A 14,614-nucleotide genomic window follows, 5' to 3' on the forward strand; every position below is an offset into this window, starting at 1 on the left:
CAGGAAAACGACGTGTTCACGCCAAATCCCCATAAACTGGGTTTTGTAGGGATTACAGCCAACTCTTGGAGGTAAAAATGACTTCACAACATGTTCTTTGCGTGGGGCCCAAACAGAAAGAAACTGACACCGATACCCTCTTTGTAGCTTAATCTTGTACAAATGATAAAGTCGAGGCGAAGTACCTGCTCAAGATGCACTCTGCTCGGTGTTTGATATTTACACCTTGGGCCCATCTGACTATGTTGTGATAGGAATGTAAGTCACTTAACAGCTACTTTATTGTCCTCTGAACCCTTCCTAACTAACCGCACCTAACTTAATGCACCAGCCCCAAATGAAGAAATGTACCTCGAGTCCTGTTTCCTTGGAAATTGCCTCTCCAGTTGTTTGAGTGTTGGGTCATATGATGAGCTAACTTACATTATAATGAAATGATGTGTGTTTGACCCTTCCCAGTGCAGTTTAAACTGATACCACCCCAGGGAAGTGAAGGCTGACAGAGAGAAGCCTCAGACACCCTGATGGGAAAGAGGAGGGGAGAGATTTGGTGTCAGGGGAGCTGGGCTACCTTCACTTCCAGCCGACCTGTAAGGCTGACCCAGCAAGCAAACGGTGAGGGCCTAGAATTTCCACTGCTCTCCGTTGCAGCAGAGCACCCCTCGTAAATGGAATAGTCAGCAGGCCAAAAGCCAGAGCAGGAAAGCAGAAGTTTCAAAATAACTCTGGGTAAACCACAAGTTTCATAATCAAGTCCTAGATGAAAAATAAATGTTACTGTTTGCTTACAGTAATTTCAACAAATAATGGCTCATAATCAGATTTTGTTTTTAATGAGAACAAGCCACATACTGATCTAATACAGCTATAATACAGAATGTTAAAAAAAAAAAAAAAAAAAAGCCACGTCAGTGGACAGTCATTAAGGAGCTCTACTCCAAACCAAAACATTTCCAAAGCAACCCCTGCTTTCCATCCAGAGGCACTAGAACACGAACACCTTCAGCTGACTCTGAGTCGGGAAACAGAGACAGAACCATTTTTCATCAACCAGGGTTTTCACCAGTGCAAATTACAACTGCGGTATTCAGTTAATTGTAAAGGAAGCACGTTTGCCTTTGGTGACCTCATCTTTGACATCCTCTTTAGGATCCCTTCCTCACATTATGGCTTATTTCTCCATCACCTGAGGCACTTCTTTTCTGGGACTTTGTTCTCAGGCAAGAACCTTTGTTCTTAAGGTTCAGAGCTAAGCCTAGAGAAGGCTTCTTTTAAATTGTTCACCACTCCTACCAGCCCAGGGCCTAACTTGGTGCATTTGATAAAGAAAATGAAGCCAAGCTCTAAAACCAACAGAGAATGTGAAATCGATTTACTGGTCTGGCATAACCCAAGAGAAAGACGGCTTTTTCAGCCATTGTGGTCGATGGGAAAGGTGAAAGAGAAGGCACATTTTTGGATTAGGGAATACTTCTTGAATCCCATCTATTCTATATGCAAATAAAACTGCCCCAGCTCTGCTTGCAGATGAAGAGAGGCTGACCAAGTGTCCAAAATTATGAAGTATTAAAAAGTTCAGTTCTATCTTCCACCCTCAGCACATCTCTCTTGGTTGGGGACAAATTTCCCCAATTCTCAGTCTCTCTCTCTGTCACACACATCGTGCACACGTGCATATGCACACACACACACACACACACACACACCACTCACAACGATTGATCTTACGTCCCCACTTTGAGGCAGGTAACTTTTATCTCTGGTACTGCTTCCACATTTCCTTTCATGTTCTTGCTTCAGTTCATGGCAATCTTCGTCCAGCAGGTATACAGCATCTTTCCCTCTAAGCTGGCAACGAGTTAAGATGTTTATTCCCAGTTCAAGCAGTAGTTCTTACTCCTGTCTGCACATTAGAATTACTGAGAGGGCCTTTGAAAAATGCTGATACTTGCTTGAGCCCCCTCCCAAGCCAATTAAGTCACAATCGCTAGGAGTGGGTCAAGGTATCAGTACCTTTTTTTTTTTTTTTTTTTTTCCCCCGTACGCGGACCTCTCGCTGTTGTGGCCTCCCCCGTTGCGGGGCACAGGCTCAGCGACTAATAGCTCAGGGGCCTAGCCGCTCCGTGGCTTGTGGGATTTTCCCGGACCCGGGCACGAACCCGTGTCCCCTGCCTCGGCAAGCGGACTCTCAACCACTGCGCCACGACGGAAACCCGTGCATCGGTATGTTTTTAAACTCCCCGGTTACCCCAGTGTGCAGCTAAGCCCGAGAGCCACTGCTTGAGGGCTATTTTCATGATAACAGCAGATGTCTAGTGATGATTGTTAACTAACCTCATTGTGTTAGTCATTTCACAAAATATACATATATCAAACCATGTTGTGCACCTTAAACTAATACAATGTTAATTATGTTGCAATAAAACTGGGGAAAAAAAAACCCAAGAGATGTCTATCACCAGTCCAGTGGTTCTCAAATGTGGCTGCACAGGAAGCACCCAGCACGCTTTAAAAAAAATTCTGATGCTTGAATCCCATCCCTAAATATACTTATTTAATTGGTCTGAGGGTGGTCTGCGCATAGGAGTTTTTAAAGGCTTCCCAGGTGACTGTAACATGCAGCCAAGGTAGAGAACCATAGCGTTCCAGTAGGTACTTTCTCAAGCTCTTCACCTAGTTATGTGAGCACCCAAGCCTACCAAAATTCTGACAATGGAGGACTCACTGCCCAGGGCCCTGCACATTGGGAAATTAGCATTGCTAGAGGATGAAAGAAGCTAACGCATTCCAACTTCTCCCTATTTCCCTTCATATAAAATAAAACTGGTGGAGGCAGGTGTTCACGTGCTGAAAACAAACATTTCTTAGCTTCACATATCCTGTCTCCTCTACCCCATCCCCACATTACATTAATGGGTTCCTCCGGTGACCTGTCCCTGCTGACTTGCTGGCCGTTAGAAGGGCTCAAAATGAGACTAGGAAAGGATGGGAGCAGGGCAATCAGCACTTGGCACCTGGGAATGCCCTGTGCTTGTGACTTCCTGGATGAAAAAGGACTGAATTGCTTTACTCAACACTTAAAGGTACAGGCAGCTCTTTGAAACACATTATTTTGCTCCTCAGGGTCATAACTATTAGTAATTCTTCATCACCACAGTTAATTATTAATAACAACCCAAGGGCCAGAAAAGCTACTGGTTACATTTAATTCAAAGGAAGTTAATAAACATTACTCCTTTCACTAGTATCCCAAAGTGAAAAATTATAGTGATCATAATTTGACGTATTTATTGAACAGTGTTAGATTCTACTTGGAAAGATGCAAATTCTATAATTTAGATTCTGGTTACAAATAGATGGAAACAGAAGGAGGTACATATTCAAGATGACACTGAAGAGAGAAAAGATGTTACAAAAAGTCCATACTTCTGGAAACTATCAATGGTCAGTTTAAGAAAGAGTGTTGTAAGGCTGCAAGGAGAAAAAAAAAAATCTATCTGTATGGGGTATGAAAGATTTTTCCAAATGTAGATTATCTGCTCAATGACAGGAGTCTCTGTAGTCTTATACTGGCCCATTCACAAAAGCAGGAAATAGGATCTATTTTCTCTTGTGTGGGTCTCTGACTGAGGTCTTATTTTACCAACTAGCTAGCCCCCTTGAGATTAGATATTGTATTTTATTCTATTCCCCATAGCACCAAGCACTCACTGAGTTCTACTGAGGCATGTAATACATCCTGGCTTTACAATTTCAAGTGGGAAATTGGCTAAAAGGGTGTTTAAGGGTAAATGGACATAAAAGATTCTATTGCAGTGATGAAGATATTCTAAAAGATATTCTAAAACTGGATTATGGTGATGGTTGCACAACTCAGTAAAATTACCCAAAATTACTTAATTCGATAGTTAAAATGGTTGAGTTTTATGGTGTGTAAATTACCCTTCAATAAAGCTTCAAAAGGGGGATGTAAGGGAATGGAATGTGTTAACAATGGAATAGGATTAATGTGACAGTGAGAAGTTACACATACAGATTGCACAACTTATCTGAAAAAGAAAACAAAATGACGTACAAAAGAGGAAAAGTGGAGAATAAATGATTTCCTGTGAATGTAGAAAGAAGCAAACAGTGGTTACATAGACAGGGAAACTACTGTTTCCAATAACTGTTACAAGAATAGGGAAGAAGCATTTAGATAAATGTGTGGAACTTCAGAAAAAATTCCATTGCTCTGCAAATATAGATGTATATATTGCATAAATACAATAATAACATATAATACATATATGTGTTAAGGGCTCTGTACATATTTGTTAATGTAAAACATCTCTGATATTAATTCAGTAACTATTGATTGCCTTACGGAAATAGCGATTACAGGAGAAGGAGGTGTCCAAGATGATTCCCAGTATTCTGACTTAAACAATTACGTGCACCGTTGTGTCATTCAATGAAACAGAAAACACTGGAGGGAGAGGGAGCTTTATAGGTGGTTATTAATTCCATTTTTATTCTGTTCAATTTAGGGTGCATTCATCTCTCCAAACGGAGATCTTAAGTAGATACTTAGATGATGAATTTGGAGACAAGAAGAGAGGTTTGGTGTTGAAATATATATTTGAGAAGCACTGGTATAGAGAAAACAAAGTCATGGATTGGATGAGACTATTTAGGGAAAGAACAGGGAATGAGACAAGAAGGGACTGAAGGTTTAGCATTGAGGAACTCTAATACTTAAAGACTGAGAAAGGAGAATGAAAAGGAACAGCCAGGGAGACAGAAGGAAAACCAGAGTAAGATTTCAGGGATCCCAACTGGAAAAGAACGTTTCAACAGGGAGATAAGTTTAAAAACACTACCACCTGAGAAATCAGGTAAAATTTCGATGATTTTAAATGTCCCTTGGATTTAGTGACATGGAAGTCATTGTTTAATTTTAATAATGGTTATTTCACCACAAAATCAAATGTTAATTCTTCTAATATATGCCATGCAATTCAGTTATTCTCTCTGGGAAGTTTTTCTATCTTTCTTCTAGTGGAAGCTCTTTCATGCTCTCTACCTTTTAATACCTACCTTAAAGAAACTATTTCTTTTGAAGCAAATTCATCTGGAAATTAGTGAGATCCAAGGAATCAAGAAAGAACAAGAGACACAACTACCTTTAATCATAGGAGAATTTTCAAATACGAAAGATTCTTCTTTTTTAATTTCCTTGTCTTAAAAAAGGTCACATGTATTCATTTTACTCATTCACCTATTCAGTGAAGATCTATTGATCACCTACCACATGCTAGGCACTGTGCTTGGAACTGGGGATAAAAAAGTGACAAAGTTAGTCCTGCCCCCAGCCTGACTGTACTTAGGGGTAAGCGAGGAAGCAGTGAATATAAAGAAAGCATTGACAGTACCGTAAAGGCTATGGTAGAAGGAACTAAGAATTCCATGTGAACACCCAAGAGGAACACATAATCCAGACTAGGGGATCAGGGAAGGTTTCTGTGGAGACTTGAAGTATGAGTAGCAGTTAGCCTACTGAGGATGGATAGGGATAAGGATGAAGAAGAGCAAACTATGCAGCAAGAACAGAGTATGCAATGACCTCGAAGCCAAGAAGATCATATACCTCTCAGGAGTAAAATATATGTAGTGGGGTGTGTGTGCTGTGTTGTGGAATATGACAAGGAAGAGAGGAAGCTGGAAAGTAGACAAGGTCCAGTTTATGCAGGGTCTTGTAAATATCGTAAAAGCATATAGAGCTGTGAGAAACCATGCAGAGTTCTACAGAGGAAAAGAACGTGAGATTTTATTTTTAGAAAAAGCATTCTGGCTGAAATTTATAGAACATATGGAAGTAGGTCCCAACAGGAAGCAAGGAGACCACTGGAAGCTTCCTTCTGGCATCAAGCAAAGAAATGATGGGCTCAGGCAAGAGATGATGATTTAGAGGTGCACTATCGAATATGGTAGCCACTAGCAACGTATGTCTATTGAAATATGGCTAATCCAAATCGAGAAGGTAAAATATCTCATTAGTAGCTTTTTTCATGATGACTACATGTTGAAATGATAATATTTTAATATATTGGATTAAATAAAATATAGCATTAAAATTAATTTCTTTTTACTTATCGTTAATAGAAAATTTTAAATTTTACACATGTGGCTCACATTATAGTTCTATTGGACCACACTGATTTAGAGACTTTGCATGGGAAATGGAGGAGGAGAAAATTGAACGAATAAAGAGATATTGAGGAAATGGGTTTGGCAGAGCTTTTATATCAATTGGATATGGGGGATATAAGGAAAAGAAAGGAGTAAATGATTCCAAAGCTTCTGACTTGAGCAACTAAATGAAAGAATGGTAGATTGAAGAGGGTCCAGGGATAAGAAACGTTTTTTGTTTTGTTTTTAATTTAAGGGAAAAGAAGATTCAATATGTTTGAGTAAAAATATGGAGTCAGAAGAGAGGGAGACAACAAAGATATGTGAAGAATATCTTAAAAGTCTCCCTCAAAGAAGACATGTCTACCTTCTTGAAGCAAGAGAAAAGTGTGAACAGATGGGTTCTGGCATATAGTTAATTGTATAGATTTGGAGGTAGTAAATTTAAGACATTTCCATGAAAAAAGCTTCTATTTCCCTTTGCAAAGAAGAGAGTCCATACACATGGCCTTATTAGACAAGTTATTGTGTGTAAAGGGTTGATGAAAATGGAAAAAGTCTAAAGGAGCTGGAAGGATTTCCAGGCAGCACTGAAACCCAGATGAGGTTAAAGAGAGAAACGTGGAGAGCCAGTGGTCAGCAGTAGGCACAGAGAAAGGGGAATGCCAGATTGCTTGGGTAGAGATTCGAAGGTGCCCATGGTGAAAGGACAATGGGGCCAGGAATTTGGGAATCGACAAGAGTACAACTGAAGAGATGAACATACAATCTAAGATTTTCCTAAACAGTAATAAAGAGAGGAATGGGTTGACCAGATGCTTGAAGAATTCCTTGAGGTCAAATGAGAGAGCTGTGCTCAGTGGGATCTTTGGAACAAATATTTCAAAGATGGGGAAGTTCAGGGTGATGACATCGCCATGGGAATGGGTATCTAAGGTAGAGTGGAAGTGGTTAATAAAGATGAGATGATCAAGGAACTGAAAGGCTTGAGATATTCACAGGGACATTAATTCACCTCAGGAAGATGGTGGGGTCTGGGTGGAGCAGGCCATGAGCCCAATGCATGTCTTTAAGGAACGGAGACAGGGAGGGGTGGGGATTGGTGAGAGGAGAGAAGTAGATTTATAGTAATTATCCAATACATGTTTGTTTCTTTTAACAGTTCACCTACAAATTGATAATTCTATTTTGTAATTTCACATTAGAATAATATTCCATTCTTTCCACAAACATATGGAAACACCATATATCTACTTTCTCTCTCTCTCTCTCTCTCTCTCAACATACACAAACATTCACAGATGCTCCCCACTGCTGATGTACATTAATCCAGTTTTTTAGACAAAACTGTTACAGAAATTGGGGGTAAATGTGTTAAGTTGTGCATTTTCTTTTTGTGATACAGATAGAAAAAAAAAGATGTACAGTTTCTTAGCATCATTAATAATAGAAACTTCATAAATGTGCTCAAACAATAGCTTCTAAAGGTTAGAGGCAGGCCATGCTGGTATATGCTGAGGAAGCATCTTTAGACAGATTTTTATAGTGAAAAGAATGCTGAACTAGGAGTCAGAAGACCTGGTATCCAAGCAGATTGTCAGTTATCAGTTAGGTGTTCGGGGCAAAACATTTACCCTTGCTGAATCTCCACCTTCTCATCTGTAGAAGACAGGTGGCTTTTACAGCTCCTGCAACTCAATAGGGTTTTTGTGAGGATTCAGTAAGAAAATGTACTGAAAATTCCTTTGTGGCCTGATAAATACTCATATAAGTTATCTGAGAGGACTCCTGACCTAGTTCCAGTAAAAATTTATCACAGTTCCTACAGTACTGATAATATTCACATTCATAATGGGGAATTATGAATTGAATCAAATTCATGACTGCTGAAGGATGGTTATACTACTTGTTTACTGATTATTGATTATTCTGAACTTTTGTGGGATTTCTTTTCTTGTTTAGAGGAAGTACCAAAATGTAGCACCTCTTTTAGATTTCCCTAAAAGTGTGGACCTTGGGTCATCTCACTGGAGTCACCTGAAATGTTTGTTTAAAACACAGTTGCCTGGACTCAGCATCTAGAGATTCAGCCCGTTGGGCTAAGACTCAAGAACCGTATCCAGGTGTGACGCTACACACTATAAAAATTTTATAACAACTTTGTTGAGATATAATTCTCCCATTCATGGCGTACAATTCACTGGTTTTTGGTATAGTCACAAAGTTGTGCAACCATCACGATAAAATTCAAAGCCTACTGGGTTAGTTAAAAGTTTCATGGAGATGGCTGCTCTGTGATCCAGGTATAAAGAACCCTCCCCCACCCCCAAGGATAAAGACAGATAAAAGACAGAATCGGGGCTTCCCTGGTGGCGCAGTGGTTGAGAATCTGCCTGCCAATGCAGGGGACACGGGTTCGAGCCCTGGTCTGGGAAGATCATCATCGCACACCATCAGACCTGTATGCTTTCTGAGCACTGGTGCCCTCTGCTAAACAAATGTTCTGCATTTTAAAAAAGGGTTAGGAGACAGTACAGAGAGAATGCTATTGCTGCATGGCCAAGTTGCTGAACCTGTGGATCAGAAAGCGTTCGCAAGGGGAAAGAATCACGATTAGGCTAAGGTTCCTCAGCTCCTTTTAAGGAGAGCTCTCTGATCTAAAGGTCTTTTTCTCTTAAGGATTCAGGATCAATGCAACTTCCTAGTATCTTTTGACAGGGCATGTCTTTAATAGCTTATTGACATTTTCAGTTTGTCAGCTTCTAGAACTCCATTGTTGACTCAGTTCCATTTCTGTTTAATTAGAGGGGACAGACTTTTAAACAAAAACACTTCATTGTTCCGGTAAACGGTAACCTAAATGGTAAAGTGTGAGCCAGAAACACCCATGACTTTAGAAGGAGTCACAACTCTATTTAGGCTGATGTTTTAAGAATTTTGCAAAGTACTTTTCTTACTCTATGGGGAGAAAAATGTTCTGGAGAAGCATACTGGGAAAGCTAGGTAAGTTTCTTTTCTGGTTTTTGCAGAGAGGGCTTCTTATTTAGTTTTCAGTGTGGTAAATTTCTTGAGCATCATATTCACTTCTGAGTATTATATATACATACACACATATACATGTATACGTATATGTATACACACGTATACATGTATACGTATACGTATACACACGTATATGTATACACACGTATATGTATACGTATACACACGTATACATACGTATGTATGTGTGGGTATGTCTGATACATATACATACACACCCCTAGGCATCTCTTCTCTTCTGTTAGAACTGATAGTCACTCTAGGGAGGTCATATCAACAACATCTGAATTTGATTACGAGGCTTAAAAACAACACCAACAAATCCCCACAAACTCTTATAGAGGGTTTAGACCAAACCTTCCTTTTCATAGATGAGAAAACTAAGGGTCCGACAGTAACTTTGAATTCAAATACACTTTCCTGTTTCCTTGGAGTAGGTAGTCATACCTCTAGAGGAAGTTTTCTTGAATTAAAGTTAAGGACTCAATGAAATGTGATTTTCAGGGTAAACTCTAAGAGCTGTAATGAAGTAAGCCCTAGTCTCGGTTAATAGCCAAGTGTTCTGTTTTCAAGATTATGACATTAAAATGAAAGAGTGGAAGTTATGTTTTAAAATTGGGTGTTTTCCTCTGCTGTATGCAAAGACTGTCAATTCAGTATAAAGTTCAGCTCAAACTATGCTAATGGTTTCCGAATTCCAGAGACCTCTCTGGAAACATTGTTCCCTCTCTGGGAACAGCTGGTGATGTGTGGCAATAACCCATCTTAGTTTAAAGCATGGGTCCCCACATTACCCTTGTTTATACGTCTTGAAACAGCCCCTAGTTCCAGGAAATACTTTGTCATCATGCACTTGACAATTTTTGGTTGCCATCAACCACGTCACAAACTTAACACTCAGTTTTCCCAGTCAGTCTTTCCAGGGACCTAACTCACCTCTGTCTGTTTGGGTTTCCAAGCTGACATTTAGAAAAACAACAGACACTCGACTCATAAAGCCCTTTCTCTATATTCATGCTAATTTTAATATTGACTTTCTCCTAAAAGCTCCAAAATATTTTAAGGATTTTTTCTCTCTTTTTTTTTTTTTACAAGATTCAGCTTCCAGCTTGTATTTTTTAAGTGCTTCCAAATTTTTTCTTAACATATGTTGCACAAAGTCTGTCCTATTAACAGAACCACTCCTCTTCCAAATAGTATAAAAATCCAAAGATTTAGCCTTTCAGCGAGCATTTCTAGGTTGTACCATTAATTTGAGCTTTGTCTTTAGCTCAAATCAATTTGTTTAAATTAGGTTCTCCCAAGTCCCTTATCTATGATCATCAAAGATTTGGAGTTCAAATCCATTTCTGGAACACCACTTTGGTGTTTTATCTGGATGGGGACACATTTCTTTATACTCATGAGGTCAGTGAAAGATTTTTAAAAAATGAACACAGCAGGATAGCATTTGCTTCTAACATTTTTGAGCAGCTCTCCTTTCTTCCTCTTTTCACTCAGAAAACTATGTAAAATCATAGGATTTGATAATTATGTGTAACAAAGTAAGAATTTTAGAGAGGCATTATTGTGTGTGATTAAGCACTTTGATGCTGGAACCAGATTGCCTAGGATTGAATCTTAGTTCTCTTACTTCCTACATTAACAACCTTGAGACAATTGCTATCCTTCCTGTGCCTCAGTTTCTAAACAGGAATAACAAAATCTAAGTGGAGATTGAGTAGTAAATATATGCAAAGCACTTAGAACTGGACCTGCCACATAGAAGTAATAAATGTTAGATATTTCTACATAACTGAATTAAATATAATAAAATTCATAGATTAGTTACCAGGAACACAGGAACCATCAGGAACCATAGCATTTGGAGGCTATACACACAAGATCCCTGGGATACCTAAACAGGAAAATTCTGGGAGGAATTTGAGAGAAGTTCCTTACTTTTTACTTATGGCTTTGAATTTTTACTTTATTGTCTTATTTATTTATTGCCTTGAGGAATATTAATTATTTCCTTGGATTTCAACTTGCATCATAAAGAAATAATCCTTTGGGAAGAGGTATTTAAGGACGCCTCTATGGCTGTTACTGTGATCATATTCCAGTTTGATATCCATTTCATGATAGGGTTGGGATCTGAATGAAACCTTTTCCAAATGATTTTGACAAATCAGAGCCATCATGATCTTGGAATTCTTCTGTAACAAAGGCACCAGAAAAAACTGGAGAAGTCTGCAGGGCAGAGAGGGCAGGAGGGTTGCTTTCTCCCACCCATTAGGAAGGTCATTCATAAACACTAACCAGATCTCCCATAGACTTGTGGCAAGGCTAGAAGCTGAAACAAATATTTAGAGTGTAATTTAGGAAGATTAATTCTTAGATAAAGGCAATGATCCAGCTGTTACATAGAAGTTTCTGCTTATAAGCTTACTTGACCATTGTTGAAATACTCAAGCTATTCACAAGACTTCACTTGTTCATTAAAGGAATAGTCAGAGACCATGATTTAAGAATTCTCCATTGGAGAATGGAGATTAAATAGATTTAACTCTTCAATGGGAATAAAATATAGTACAATTTACTATGCAGGTATATATGCCTGTGAATATGAAGAGAATAGTGATGTTCTTAAAGATTAGGTGCCTAAATAATGATGGAGACTCATTTGCGATATATGAATTCAAATTCCGTATGTTCTATGCCCAGGAATTCAGCAATTTTTCATTTGCTGTCTTCTGTCGTTCTCCAGCCCTGCCATCTAGGTAAACCTCACCTTCCTGAGCAGGTTTCAGGACTTTCATTTCCTTCTCATCTCCTTCAACACTTGCATTATATCAGGCTGTTCACTCAACTGTACTACAGCTTTACAACAGTATCCTAACCCTCCACTCAACCTCTCAAGATGTCATCAGATAGGCTGTTGGCAGTTCCATGGGTGGCATGGGCCATGGACCTCCCAAAGGCAAACATCCTATGTATGTTCAGCTACAATCCATGCCTCCAGATAGGTTTACAACTAAAGCCAGAGGGCGGGCTATCTGTTCTGGGAGGCCCAGAGGACTATGCAGTGGTAGGAGAAAGGCCATTGTGACTCCTGACTTAAATATATGCTCTAGTATAAATGCACAACTTATACCTCACCCGCACTCTGCATCTTTCAAACTAATTGTTGGGCTTGGCCCTGCAAATATAGAAATGGATGAAACCTGATCCTATCTTTAAGGACTGTATAGCCCAGGAAATTGACACTCTGAGACAACAGGGTTAGAAAGAAACAAAACAGCACTTGTATTTGAATAGAGAATGTCTCCAAAGAGCAGAAAAAAAAAAAATACTGAAAAATTGAAATGACAATTAAATCAGCTGAAGTAGTTTTTTTTTGCCTATAAAATGACCAAGTCAGACTATAACAACATCCACTCTGTAATAAAAGCTAAAGCTTCACATATATGTCAGCTCCTACAGAAAGGGTAAACACTAGCCTTTGTGGCTTTGACATTCTGAAATAAGGAGGGTTAAAGTAGTTATATAGATTTACAGAGATTTTAAAGTAAGAAATTTCCAGATAATTAAATGATTCAGCTTTTTACTGGCCTTTAATTTATAATCTCACTTGTGAATCCATGGAAAGGCTGATTTAAAAATTAAGACAGCTTTTAATTAGGATAGATCATTAAGCAGGACCATTTGTATTTGATTCAAGGAATCCTTGATTACAACATTGTTACATATTTTACCCTAATCTCAGAAATGTGTCAATATGTATGTTAAAGTAACTTTCACTGTTTATTACTTTTAGACTATCAATAGCATATAACCCAAAATTGTCTAAATTTATGATTTTAATAACTAAAAAAAAAAGTCTCAGAAGCACCTAGGCAGGCTGTACAGAAAGGAACAAAAAGCCATCTTCACACCTGTACAATAACACCTTCCCAAGACAACGGAGAAACATCTGAAGAGATTTAAAGAAAAAAATAACTAAACTATTTACACCTGGACAAGCTGTCTTTCAGGCATCAGGGAACAAGGAAGAAATTCTTAGGTGTGCATTGTCTCAGAAAATAAGGTACCGTGCAGTTATAATCTGGAGAACTCAGAGATGATTCAAAATTAAGATTTAAAAAATGCAGAAGTAGTGATATGAAAGAACTTGCATAGTTTTACTTACATAGTGTGGCCTTCTTTCATTAATCCCATTGAAAATGTGACATCAGATCAGTTCTGCAGACTTGGAACAATCTTAATCTTCAGTGCTTCCCTAATCTGTTCTTTCCTCTTTTTTCTTTCTCTTTTCCAATTACCTGAACATGAATGTTTATTTGCAAGTCTGTACCTCTCAATTTATAATGAACCTCTGTCCGTGTTTAGTGACAACCTAAAATAATACCTGTTGTTCTCCAGTTTTATCACTTGTTTAAAAATGATAAACAACTCTGGTTAATGATTATACTTGTTTATCTCTGATCCTTCCAAAATATCTCACTAAAATAAACATAAAGGAATAAAAAAAAGGTAAAAACTCACAGGAGGAAAAATAATGTGAGAAGAAATGAGTGAAAAAAGGAGGTCAACAAATTTGAAAGAAGGAAAGCAGATGGATGACTCCTGAGAAGGCTTAGGAATACACCAGGTACCTAAAAAGCTGGGAATAGTGGCTGGAATTGAAAATGGAAAGAACAGCCATTAGCCTCTCATATCTTCATGCCACACTACCCAGTGACACAGCTACCCACACACATGACCACCCCATCTAGGGAGCTATCACCCTCCCAGGCAGGTTCCCGGTTTATGGATGGATCTCCTTCTATATTTGGCAAGAACCAGAGATTCATTTTCCAGAAGAATTAAACTATAGGGAACCCACACTAAGACAAAAGAGAATGGGAAGTGAGCCCCTGCAAAAATAGAAAACAGGGGGAATATATGAAATTCCTGTAAAATATCAAGACATCTCAGTTCTATTCCCTGTTCTGTACCTAGAAGAGATCATCAGACAGGAAATTGGAATGTGTGGTAGGCAGAATAGTGACCCCCCCCCCAAAGATGGTCCTAATCCCCCAAACCTGTGAATATGTTATGTTTCATGGCTAAGGGGAATTAAGGTTGCAGATGGAATGAAGGTTGCTAATCAGCTGACCTTAAAGTAAGGAGATTATCCTGGATTATTTGAGTAGCCCAAAGTAGTCAGAGTGTCTTTTAAATACGGAAGACGGAGATAGAAAAGTAAAAGTCAGGGTCAGAGTTATAAGATATGAGAAAGACTTGACCAGCCATTGCTGGTTTTGAACATGGAAGGAGGCCATGAGGAAAGAAATGTGGTCAGCTGCTAGAAAGTGGAAAAGGCGAGAAAACCAATTCTCCTGTAGACCTTCTAGAAAGAAAAATAGCCTTGATTTTA

The sequence above is a fragment of the Neophocaena asiaeorientalis genome, unplaced genomic scaffold (genome assembly GCF_003031525.2).
Source record: "Neophocaena asiaeorientalis asiaeorientalis breed wild unplaced genomic scaffold, Neophocaena_asiaeorientalis_V1.1 scaffold72, whole genome shotgun sequence".
Taxonomy (NCBI): domain Eukaryota; kingdom Metazoa; phylum Chordata; class Mammalia; order Artiodactyla; family Phocoenidae; genus Neophocaena; species Neophocaena asiaeorientalis.